The following is a 12,251-nucleotide window of genomic DNA, read 5'->3' as shown; positions in this document are numbered from 1 at the left end:
CCCTGCCCGCCCCTCTCCACGCCCTCCCCCAGCTGCTTTTGTGCAACAAAGGCAAAGGAAAAAAAAAAAGACCAAGGGAACAGAAGGGGAGGGAGCCACGTTGGCCGGCCGTGGGCAGCTGGGGTGAGTGGCGCGGGTGGGGTTGTGCAGGGAGCTGGTGGGGGCTATAATTAAAGGGAAAATATAGTTTCCAGAGAGACAGGGCTAGAGACGGCCATGGAAGGATGGGCCTTCATCAATTACCTCAACCATGTGGCAGTGACTTGTGGCCCAGGATCTGTCCCCGCCCAGTGCCAGTGACGGCAGGGCAGGACTGGGGGTTGAGGTGCTGAGATGGCAGTTCCTGGACCCACCAAAGTCCTACCCTCCACTGCGAGTGGGTTCCAAGGGGAACCATGTCCCCAACAGGGGGCAAGGGTCCTGACCCCCGAGGAACACATATTGGGAGTGGTTCTCCAGGCTGGTGTGACCTGCCTGCATGTACAGTGTTCCCATCGGGCCGGCTGGCCTGCAGCCCCCTCCCACATCTCTCTGTCTGGCCTCTCCCTGGCCCACCTTAAGGAAGAGCTGAAGCCTCGCAGGTGTGGATGGCTGCTGCAGTTGTGACATCACAGGCCTGGGACTCTGATGGACATTCAGACTCCCTGGGATGAGGGTGTTGTACGCACGGTGTGTGACAGCTACCACCCCAGTATCCAGCCCCAGGCCCTGCTCAGGGACTACAGGCAGATGTTCTGCAAGCATCCTTTCCACGTGGCATGGAGCTGAGGCCCAGGGCTGCTTCTGCCACTTCTTGACTTGAAACACTTGGCCGACGCCCAGTGTGAAGATGTGTCTTTAATTTCTGCAGCATGACAGCGAGGGGAAGAATGTGTTTGGGGTCTCCTCCCAGCCTGGCCGGGGCCTCGCTGGGCTGGCCGGGGTTGAGGGCTGGAGGCTGGGGGAGGGGAGCCTGGGCTGAGAGGGGAGGAGACGCCACCTCATCTTTAGGAAAGTCTGAAGCTCTGGCTTCGTGAGGAATGTAGGATTTTGCCCGGCACTTGGAGCGGGGCGGGGGGGGGGGCACTAAATCTCCACCTCCCACCCCCAAGAATGGTAAAGTCATCAGCAGTTGGGGAAAAAAATTCCTCAAGAAGAAAAACAGAAAGGGGAAAGTGCTGAGCTCTGAGTTCTCTCCCCTCTCCAAACTTTCTCCAGTGGCCCCCCAAAGAGGAAGGGGAGTCCTCCCAGCTCTTCAGGCCCTGACATCTGGACTCTGTGGTGCCGGACAGGGAGGGGAGCAGGTCTGAGAGAGGCGGCAGGGCTCCTGGTTGGGGGTTCACCCTGCCCTGTACAGCAGCTCACCCCAGTAGCTGCTGAGGCCCCCACTGGAGGCTCCAGTACCTTTCCTCCCACCGGACCCCCAATGTTCTGGGTCCCAGACTAGTGAGGAAGAGAGGGTCCTGGGGGAAGTCACTGAGGAGAGAGAAAGGCAGGGGTCTGAGGCTGCCCGAGCCCCCCCACAACCCTGTACGTTCCAGTGGAGGGGCCGGGGCACAGTGAGGGGCCCTGGGTGTGTGTGCCCCTTATTCCTCCTCTCCCCTGACAGTGCCCACTCTGTGCCCTCTGTCAGGTCCCTGGAGCCCCAGTGCTCTCTGCCCTCCTGCGCCTCGGCCTGCAGCCCAAGGCCTTCGGTGTCCGAGCTCTCCCTCCATTCCTCCCTGGTCCCCTTCTCCACAGGGCTGAGGGAAGCCCATGACGAGGCTTTGCCGGCCTTGACCACGCGATGCTGTGAGACCTCCAGAAGTGTGCAGGCCATACAGGGCACCAAGGCCTGGGCGTGAGAGGCAAACGTGGGGCCCCCGGGATGACAGTGATGAAGCGGTGGGTGTGGATAGAGCCATGGCCCCAGAGAGTGCCAGGATGCTGAGGCTGAAGGGTTGGGGAAAAGGGAGCCCGCCAGGGACAGGGAAGGGCAGCCAGAGAAGGAGATGAGGAGCAGAGGGGTCAGGGGTCCTAGAAGGAGGGGAGCTGGGCACTGCAGACAGGGCCGTGTGACCAGGAGTAGAGCTACGTGGGACCCTGCCTTGTGGCGTGGTGGGCGAGAAGTCAGACTGCAGCGGGCTGAGGCCCGGGAGGCTGGGAAATGGGGTGCCGCTTTTCTTTTCTTTCTTTGCACTCCTGTCTTCCCTTTCAGTCCCTGCCTCTCCCTCTCTCTTCCGTGTGACTTTGTCCTTCTCCATCCTGCTCCTCTCTGGAGCTCTTTTTTCTGGATCGCTTTGTCTTTTTGCTCGCTGCCCCCCTTTCCTGTCTCCCCAGGGGACCTGAGCCACTAGATGTCCACAACCAGGCTGGGCGCCCACCTGTCTTCCAGAGCAAGTCCTCAGCCCAGCCTCCTGAGGGGGAAGCTTGATTTCCAGTCCTGGCCAGATCCTGCCCCATTCTCTGGGACGCCTCAGCCCAAGGGGGACAACTTGGGGCAGAGGAAACAGGGAATAGGCTGGCACGGGAAGGGCTGGAGTGTGGCCCGCAGGTGACACCAGGATCAAGGTGGCCCCGGGCTCCTGTGCCAACACTGCCCATCCCCCAAGGTGAGAACACGCTGGGGCAGGAGTTGTTGGGCTTGGGGACCTCAGTCCTCGCTGCTGCTCTGTGGCCATCACACCTGAGGGTCAGTCCCCACCCATCCTCCAAGTCCCCAGGCGAGGCTCTGTGAGCTGCAGCCGCAGCCCTAGCCCCTCACAGTCAGAGGGCAGAGAAAGTTCTGCTTGAGGCTTGGATGAGTGGGCAATTGGATTTTTATTTACTCCTTTCTGGTTTGGTTCAGCTCTGGGCTTATTTGATCTCATTTCCGGTCCTCAATTCCTTGCTCCCTTCCTATTTTCTATGCGTTTGCCTCTTCCCGTCCCTCTTCATCTCTCCCTCTCTCCCTCAGCCTTTTCCCTCTTCATGGACTTTGCTTCCTTCTCTTAGTTTTCTCTTCCCATCCCTCTGCCCCTGAGCATTGTCCCACCCCTCCACCCACGCACTCCTTTCTCCTCCTCCTTTCTCTCTCTCTCCCTGTTCTCTTCCGGTGTGGTGTCTGCTTCTGCAGGCTCTGGATTTCTGGTGCCTCCATCCCATCCTGGGGGGCGGCACTCTGCCCCTGCCAGAGGCAAAGGTGGCTGCAGCTGAGGAGAAGGAGGAGGAGGGGGAGGAGGAGGAGGAGGGGGGGGAGGGGGAGGAGCGCACCCAGCAGTGGGCTTGCATCACAACCAGGCTTCTGGTTCATGTGTGGGGAGACAAACACAAAGACTCCTCTTGGCCCCAGTCTCCTGGGCTTTCTCCAGGCAACCCTGGGATTCCGGAGTTTTGGGGGCAGGACCTAGTAGGGGACAGGAAGTGGGGGGATCTTGATCTGCTCACTTGCACCAGCCCTGGGCCAAGGACCTCTTTGGACAGTTTGGCTCAAATGTAGAAAGAAGCCAGTCTGGATAAGATGGCCCGTCCTCTCCTCCAAGGCTACTGCCCCTGCATTTTGCATCATCTGCTGATGTAGTCACTAAACCACACTAGGTGCCATGCCCTTTGCTGGGCATTTGGTGGGCAATATAGACCCTGTGTCTTCCCTTATGAATCTTATGTCTGAGAAAGAGACAGACATGAGCAAAATCCATGAATAAGCAAAGAGCTGCATCTGTAAGGCTATGAAGTGGCTCCAGTCTAGTCCTGGGGACTCTGGACAGGTTGATGGCTGAGTGGAGATGACTTAGGGGAGTGGTAGGGCAGGGCAGGGAGATGAACTAGCTGGCTGGTTCCGAATGCGCAAAGGCCCTGGGGCAGGAGGAGCCCAGCAGGTTCTAAACACTGGAGGAATCGTGAGACAGCCAGTGTGACTGCAGCTCACAGAGCAAAGGCTGGCAGGCCAGAGAGGCCAAATGAGAGGATTCATTCTCTATCCTTCCTGCTCTGGACCCCCGGGGAGGTCATAGTCAGGTCTGCACTGGGGGAGCCCACAGTGCTGCCTGAAAGGAGGAAGTGCTGCAGGGGATGGAGGAGCAGCAGAGAGGCTCCTGGGGTAGCCCAGGTGACTATTCTTGGACCAGACTAATAGGAGTGGAAGAGGTGGGGAGGGACAGGCTCAAAGGCCCTGGGGAAGAGAATTCGCAGGTGTGGGGCTGGATTGGGTGGGGTGGGGTGAGGGGCAGAGCACCCTGAGTCTGTGCATCTCTAGTTGATGCAATTAGGGCACAGCTTCTGCCCGCCTCCGGGGGACCAGCCTGGGGACCTGGGACCCACAGCGCCTGCCCTCAGAGCGGGGAGCTGGAAGTGTCTTTCGGCTGAAGTAGCCCTGGCTGTGGAGTTTTCGCAGGTTCCTTCATCTCTCTGATCCTCTTTTCCCTAATCTGTGAAGTGGGGACCGAGAAGCCCATCTTGCAGTTCTGGGTCCTGCTCAGTAAAGTGGAAGCTTCCAGAGACGCCCAGGTGTTGAAACGGCTTTGCAGGGGGGCTTTGCAGCTGCACCCGGGCTGGGCAGGTGACAGGGCCCCATGCAGAATCCGAATGTCAGGGAAGACCACACCGCGCCTGGAAGCCCAACACAGCCGAGAGAGAAACAGACAATCAAGGCATTGAAAAAGTGGAGGAGAAGCCTGGAAAAACTGGCTGGGGCCAATGTCTAGAGGTATGGGACTCCGGATTCTCATTCTGAAGGCCACAGGGAGCCAGTAACAGCTCTTGAGCAGGGCATGGTTTGATCCTTTTGCCAAGGATTTGTCACCTTGGAGACAGCAGACGGACTCAGGTAAAAATCTGGGGCTCTGCGGGGAGGGGAAGGTGGTGGGATTTGCAGTTCTGGGATTGACAAGAAAACAGGACATGAGGCCAGGTAAATAGGTAGACCAGATGGCCCCTCCAAAGTTCACGTTCTGTCTCTCCTGCAATCCAGTGTTCTAGTTTCCAGGTAGGAATTTCGTGGCATAGGCGAAGCCACTGAGGCACAGAGAAGGCCAATCACCGCCCCAGGTCACGCAGCTAGGGTTGAGGCCTTGGATGTAAGATCCCTGCTGCACTCATTTCAAGACTCCGGGTAGCATGGGCTCCAGCTGCCTGGCCAGGCCTGCAGATGGGGATGAGGGCCAGCTGATGGGGGACAGTCTTCTGGAGCCCCTCTCTGTAGAGCCATGTGGCCCGAGGGGGAAGGGAGCCTGGTGGGCAGGGAGGAGCTGCCACATGGAAGAGGCTTGATGGGAACCATCTGGCCTGCGCTGGGAGTGTGGGCTGCAGGAGGAGGGCGGGGCAGGAGGTGGGCAGGAGGCCATGGTGGGCTGGGCCGGCCCGCTGGTGGATGGCGGCCGGGGCTGGGAGCGGTGGCCCAGAGGCCCCTGCCTTCCAGACGGCTGTAGCCCAGATGCCTTTGCAGCCGGCCTGGCCCCGTCCAACCCGCTGACCTCATTCCCAGCGCCTCCTCCCTCCTCGCAGGCTCCTCGCCTGCCTGCCACGTAGACTCGGCCACAGGGGGAAGGAGAGTGGGACCCAGGTGCCCTGAGCCCAGAGCCCTGCCAGGACCTACAGAGCTGTGGGCAGCCGCTGTGACCACTTGGGGCCTCAGTTTCCTCTCCCCAAACATGAGGTCCGGTAAATGAGGGGGACTGGGGTGATGGGAGAAGCCAGATGAGAAGCAGGGTGGAGTGAGGAGCGGGGAACCAAGGGGGCTTCCTGGACTCGTGAGAGCCTTCCCCGCCTTCTGGGCTCCCGGGTGCTGTCCTCACATCTCAGCATCGCACTGGCTGTCGGGTGCAGAGAGCAGCACGCTGTCCCCTGTCGGGCTCCTCAGAGCCCCCCATCCTGCCCCCCGGCCCGGCGTATCTGCCTCCCTGCCCCCCAGGTCCTGGTGTTACTGTCCTGAGGAGCTGGGGCTGTCCCTGCCGTCTGCCCAGGCGTTCCCGGCCGGTGAGTCATCGGGAATGTCTGCTCTGGCTGCAGTTTCCCCCCTGGCCAGGGACCCTCTCCCTCCTCGCCGGAACTCAGAGTAGAGGGTGCTGCTCCCAGGCAGGGGCTGGGGTGGGAGGAACCCAAGCCCAAGGCTGCCCTGAGGCCCCGGTCCCCCACAGGCAGGAAAGGCAGAAGGGGACTGGGGCCTCCAGAGGCCATGTCCCCATCACAGATAGACAGCCTGTCCTGGTGCCTGCTTCCCAGGCAGGGACACCAAGGAAAGCAGCTCGGTGAGGCCCAGACAGAGTTTGATGTGCTCAGGCTCCCAACACCACACTGTTCGGGGCTCAGCTTTGCAGAACTGGGAGTCTGCTCAAGCCTCTTTTGGAAGGGCCCTCCCCAGTCAGCTGGGCCTGGCAGGAAAGCTGGAGAGGCCGCCCCTCCACGGATGAGGCATCCTGGCTGGGGTGCGGTGTCCACGTCCACAGGAGAGGGGGGCCCTGGATCAGTTTTTGTTTGTTTGTTTGTTTTTGAGACAGGGTCTCACTATGTAGCCCATGCTGGCCTTGAAATCACTGCATAGTCCAGGCTGGCCTCAATATCACAGCAATCATCCTGCCTCAGCCTCCTAAGTGCTGGGATTACAGGTGTGGAGCACCATACCCAGCTGGATTTGTTGTTTAGAGAGCTAGGTTCAGTGCCTGAGTCGTCTACTGACTGTGAGCATTCACATCCCAGTACTGTGCCTCAGTTTCCCCATCGGTAAAACAAGGGGGCTGGACAGAAAGAGTTTCCACTCTCGGATTAATCTATGATTCTGCGTCTTCCCACTGAGACCGACCCTTGCACTCACATACACACTCACAGATACACTCTTCACTCCTACATTTGGGCACAATTTTTGTTCCCTTCTGCCTGAGGGCTCCCACACCCCACATTGTCACCATTGCTTCTCCTCCTGAGGTCACAGGCAGGACAAAGGTGAGCCACAGCAGAAGCTGAGAGGTTTGTGCTCCAGAGTGTCAGACCTTCAGCTCCCTCAAGGGTCCCACCTCTGCGGTTTGGGGTGGGAGGGGCCGGGGACGGAGCAGAGAAAGTCTCGCTTGTTCCCACCCAGCTGGGCACCTGCACAAGGGTGGCCCTCGCTTTTCCTTCCCGGACATCACTAGCTCTCCCTTCCAAAAACTCCGGTCCCCCGGACACCCAGGGACCTCCTCCACCCTCAGGCCATCTTTGCAGCTTGGCCTGGCTCTGGCCCCAGGCTGCACCCTTCGAGGAACTTCTGCTGAGGAGCTGCTCAGAGCTCGGAAGGACCTTCCCGAGAGGAGGTAGCTGCTGGCCGGGAGAGATGTGGGTGGGAACTGAGCAGCAGATGCTGGAGGAGCAGCAGATATCCGTACTGGGCTCTGCCGCAAGCTCCTGGCACCTCTGACCTATACCCTAGTCCCTGAGGTGGGTGCTGTTGTTGCCTGCATTTCAGAGGAGGAGAGAGAGACACAGAGAGAGAGGTGGAGCCAGTTTCCTGGAGTCACAGAGCTGGGAAGTAGCTGCACTGAGATGAAAACCCAGAAAGTCTCATGCTTCACTCAGAGACCCAGGACGGATGCCAAGTGGACCACCCCACCCCACTGCAGAAGTGGCTGTTTGCAGGAATGCGCTGTCTCCTCTTGGGCTCATGCACGGGAAGGACCACAGCATAACGTGGCTGAAACTGACCACAGGCACTAGCCGAGTGGCCAGTCCCAGCTACCCCGCCCTGCCTCCCATCTGCCCAGGGCCTACTGTGAGCTGACCACACCACGACACACACAGCATCTCATTTATTTCATTAAAAAAAAACTCTCCCTCCATTTATTTTCCTTTTCTTTTTTCTCTATTTTTCATTAGTGTATATTTGTGACATAAGAAATGCATTCATCATGGGGAATCGGCACCTATACAAACTCTGGTCTTAATCCTTTTTACTCCCTTTCTCTCCCCACTCTCCTATCTCCACCACCCTCAGACTCCCCCTCCCCTCCTTTGCTTTGATTTATTGATCCTTTGTATTGGGTTTTTTGGTACCGGGGATCGAACTCGGGTCCTTGTGCTTGAGCAGCAGGCAACGAAACCACTAAGCTAAATCCCAGGCCCTGTATTGGTTTTTAATCTCAATTCATTAATTTCCATTCTGATCATTACAATCTCTTTCCTTCTATTAGTTTCAGAGTTGGGTTGCTCTTGTCTTTCTAGGACCTTAAGATGCATCCTCAGATTATTTATTTGGGATCACTCTATTAGGCCCTAACCTTCCCTCTCAGAACTGCTTTCATTGAGTTCCACAGGTCTTGATATGTTGTGCTTTCATTGTCCTTTGATTCTAGGAACTTGTAAATGTCTTCTGTGATCCGTGGATTATTCAATAGCATATTCTTTAATCTCCCTGTATTTGAGTAAAATAGTTTCTGTGGCTTCTTTTCCTGTTGATTTCTACCTTCACTCCAATATGGCCCCATGGTATGCAGGGGATTATTTCAGTTCTTTTGTACTTATTTAAGCAGATTTTGTGGCCTGAGATAATGTCTATTTTGGAAAAATCTCTGTGTACAATGTCTCATTTACTCTTCAGAATGGCTCTGGGAGATCAGCTAATACCTCTACTTTACAAAAGGAGACCCTGTGGCCCAGAAGGGCCAAGGCATTGCCCAAGGACTCCTTCTTAGAGCTGAGAGAACCCAGCAGCCCCAAAGCTGGAACAGCCTGTGAGTCCCCTAGTGCAGATCCACACTGCACATGCATGGACCATGCACACCCCCCACCCCCTAGCGAGACCCTGCCTACCAAGTTCCACGCAGTGCTTCATTCCTTCTTGTGGACAGTGCCCTGAGGAAGGACATTCTGTAAGTGAGGGGACCCTAGCCCAGCCCAGAAGCACCCTGCACATACCACAACCCATGATTACGCATGCATGGAGCTGTTACACGACAACCAAACCACTATAAGAGCCCCACGGTAAAAGCTAAAGGTTCTAGGTGTTTTCTGGGTGTTGGCTCCTGTTCACTGAATGGCCTATGCACAGTGGATGGGGCAATGCCTCTGTTACCCCTTCTTCCTGAGGAGCCTCCTCCCTAGCACGCTGGGGCCTGTGGGTCCTGGCTCCAGGGGTGTTTGGAAAATACTCACCTGGTGCTTGAGTGAGGAGACAGACCCAAAGGGGATGGGCTCTGGGGGGCAGGGCTGGGGGGCATGATGTCTCCCTGTGCTTTTGCATCGTCTTTGGCTTTGTGCACCCACCTGACTGTCTATCTCCTGCCCTTCCACGTCCCTTCCCTGGTGTCAGCCCCCGTGGGGACAATGGATTGGGGGCTTGTTTGCCCACAACCAGAGTGGACCCACATCTGAGCAGGGCCCACTCCCAGGCCTGTCAGCTCCACTGAGAACCTTTTGCCCTGGGCTTCTCTCTGCCCAAGACAGGGCACCTCCTCCTGCTCCAGCCTTTCCACACTGTCCGTGTCGCTGACAGCTACAGGTCAGCCTGGTGGCCCAGTCTGTGAGTCTAGGACGAGCTTCCGAAGCCTGATCTAGTTCAATGCTTTGATGTCTGCCCTTGCAGTGAGCCTGCCTCCTCCAGGTCCTTCTTCAGACCTGTCTCCTCTTTCCCAAGGAGTCCTTACTTCCCTGGGGCAGCTGACAATAAGGAAACAGGAATCTGACAGCTCAGCATTCACAGAGAAATCTAGGGGCAAGAGTACCAGTGGCCTGACTGCCAGCTTCCTCACATCTGGATCCTACCTGACTCCCAGATTGGCCTCCTCCAGGAAGTCCTCCTGGACCAGCCCACCTGTCTGTCTCAACTCTGGAAATATTTAGGGCTTACTGGTCTGATGTTTTCCTAATGATATTTTTTAAAAATAATCTTTCTATATTTTGTCTTTTGTGTCTTTTTCAAGTGGCAGCATCACTGAGCTAAATCCCCTGCCCCTGTGTCTTTTTTTTTTTTTTTTTTTTTTTGAAATAGTCTCACCATACAGTTCAGGCTGGCCTTGAACTCACTATGTGGCCCATGCTGGCCTCAAACTTGCAGCGATCCTCCTGCCTCTGCCTCTGAAGTGCTGGGATCACAGGTATGTGCTACCACACGTGGCCCAACCTTTCTATTTTGAAATCATTTTAGATTTGCACAAAAGCTACAGAGTACAGAAAGGTCCCATATCTCCCTTGTCTGGTTCTCCTAACATTAACTTCCTGTGCCACCACATTGTATTGGCCAAACCTGAGACACTGAGCCTGTGACATTACTATGAACAAAATTCCAGGCTTTATTCCAATTTCTCTGGTTTTCTACCAACATCCTTTTCCTGTCCCAGGACCGATCCAGGAGCTACATTGCACTTGGTGTTCGGGTCTCCTTCATTTCCCCTGGCTTGTGACCATTTTAGGTCTTTGCTGGACATTGATTTGTTAGTTAGCATACTTATTTATTTAATGGTAATGGGGATTGAACCCAAAGAGTGCTGAGCTACATCCTCACCCTTTGTTCTTATTTTGAGAAAGAATCTTGCAATCTTCCTGCCTCACCCTCCTGAGTAGCTGGGACTACAGGTGTGTACCACTCCGCCCAGCTAACTTTGATGGTTTTGACCGCTGGCCAAGTCTTTGGTAGAATGTCTTACTGTCATTTTGCAACAGTAAAAGTTTTCCTTAAACTAAATCTTCTGCAGAGTCTGATGATACAAGCAGATAGGAGTGGAGTTGGCCTGGTCCCAGCAATGATGGGAGAAGGTTTGACACCAGTAAGGTCACCTGAGAGTCACCTCCATGGGACCTCCTGAGAACTCCAGGAACCCCCTTAGGGTGCCATGGAACCCAGTTTGAAAACTATTAATCTACACCAAGCTCTGCTTGGTGCGTGCTTTTGTGCTCTAAAAGCTAGGGAGAGTGGTCATAAACCAAACTTCCAACCTTCAGGGACAGGGCCATCACTCCTTTCTGGGGAAGCTCCAGTGGTTAGAAAGGCCTTTGAGCTCTGCTTTCCCCAGGCTCTGTTGCAGGTGCCCCTGTGTATGCTCCCCTGCAGGACCCACAAGCCTATTGCCCCAGGTCAAAGAAAGGCTGGAGGCTGGTGGCCTCCTCCCCACCGTGACTCTCAGCACCCCAGTCACACTTTCTCCTCAGAGGCTGCCATCCTGTGCTTGATGGTGGGAAGGGACAGGAGCTCTGACCAGCAGCCTCAAGCAGGGACAACTCCAAGGGGCTGTCCCAGCTCCAGAGTTCCTGGTAGGACCCTCAGAGGCCTGGACTGTGACACCACCGCATTGACTGTCTCCCTCAGTCCAGTCCACTGCATTTGCACACAGGTCTCTATCTCCTGGGGCTCCAACCCAAGAGTGGCCCAAAGAAGCAGACTTTGCAGTAGGATTTGGGGCCTGGATCAGCCAGCCAGCTTCACACTAAGTAAACTAAGGAAACTGCTTCACACTAAGGAAACTGCAGCACTATCTTTGCAGACAATAGACAGGACCTGAGGCTCAAAGGAGCATGTGCGCTAGAGTGGATCCATTCTGCAAAGCCGCCAGACAGCTTCTAGAAGACAAACACAGCCAAGTGCCAGCCCTGGCAGCAGCTGCAGAGCCAGGTGTGATGTTACCAAGCCAAGTGTGGGCTGTTGATCTGGAAAAGGGGCTGTCTTCTATCTCTACCTGGGCAGTGTGGAAACAGCTCAGTGTGTCTTTGGGATGGACAGTGGGGTGCATTTAAGGCTCTTCCTGGAGGGTACCGACCTCCCCTCCTCATCATAGCACAGTGTGAGGGACCTGGCTCTCCCGAGCACTTTGCAGAAGGTACCCTGACCTGCCCTTTTGATGACATCGTCTTAATTGGGCCAGATCGACAAGAAGTGGCAGGTGCCTTGGTAAGACACATGCATTCTAGAGGATGGGAAGAAAAAAAATGTGCAAAGTTCTAGAAGCTCATAGGGTCTATAAAATGTTTAGTGGTTTAGTAGTCTCCAGATCCCCTCCAAATAAAAGAAGAAATAAATGCATCTCATCAGTCTTGGCACAAATGAAGAAATACCGCTAGCAGCCTCCTCTAACTCGAGAGAAAGTATCCTGTACCCTGGGAAGATAGTGACTCGTGACAGGAAAGAGCTTTGCAACAATTCCAAGTGTGGTGTACCTGGCCCTGACACTTGGACCCTGAGACCTGCAGACCCTGTGTTATTGGAGGTATGGGTGGCATCCATAAAGATTTTGTTACCTCAGCGGGAGAATCACAGTGTAGAGTGCTAGGGTTTTGGAGAAAGGTTGTCTCAGTGGAGGATCACGCACTAGTCACAAAACAGCTTCTTGTGTGCTACAGGACATCATAGAGCCAAAATA

At 55.7% G+C, this 12,251-nt stretch overlaps 1 long non-coding RNA gene across 2 annotated transcripts; it reads left to right on the top strand.

Moving 5' to 3' along the window:
- Window positions 1-4,770: 4,770 nt before the first annotated feature.
- Window positions 4,771-7,742, top strand: LOC110344852 (uncharacterized). 2 transcript variants are annotated; one of them, XR_015447708.1, is made up of 3 exons: window positions 4,771-5,910; window positions 7,062-7,220; window positions 7,373-7,742. It is a non-coding gene; the product is annotated as an uncharacterized LOC110344852 (long non-coding RNA). The 2 variants fall into 2 exon arrangements; XR_015447707.1 differs by lacking the exon at window positions 4,771-5,910 and having other exon boundaries at window positions 5,917-7,220.
- Window positions 7,743-12,251: the final 4,509 nt, after the last annotated feature.

Source organism: Heterocephalus glaber, unplaced genomic scaffold (assembly GCF_053883595.1).
Source record: "Heterocephalus glaber isolate CG9 unplaced genomic scaffold, H.glaber_assembly_v1.0 deba00001773, whole genome shotgun sequence".
Classification (NCBI taxonomy): Eukaryota; Metazoa; Chordata; class Mammalia; order Rodentia; family Bathyergidae; genus Heterocephalus; species Heterocephalus glaber.
Note: the sequence above shows the minus strand (reverse complement) of the source record. Positions and strands in the feature narration are given on the sequence as shown.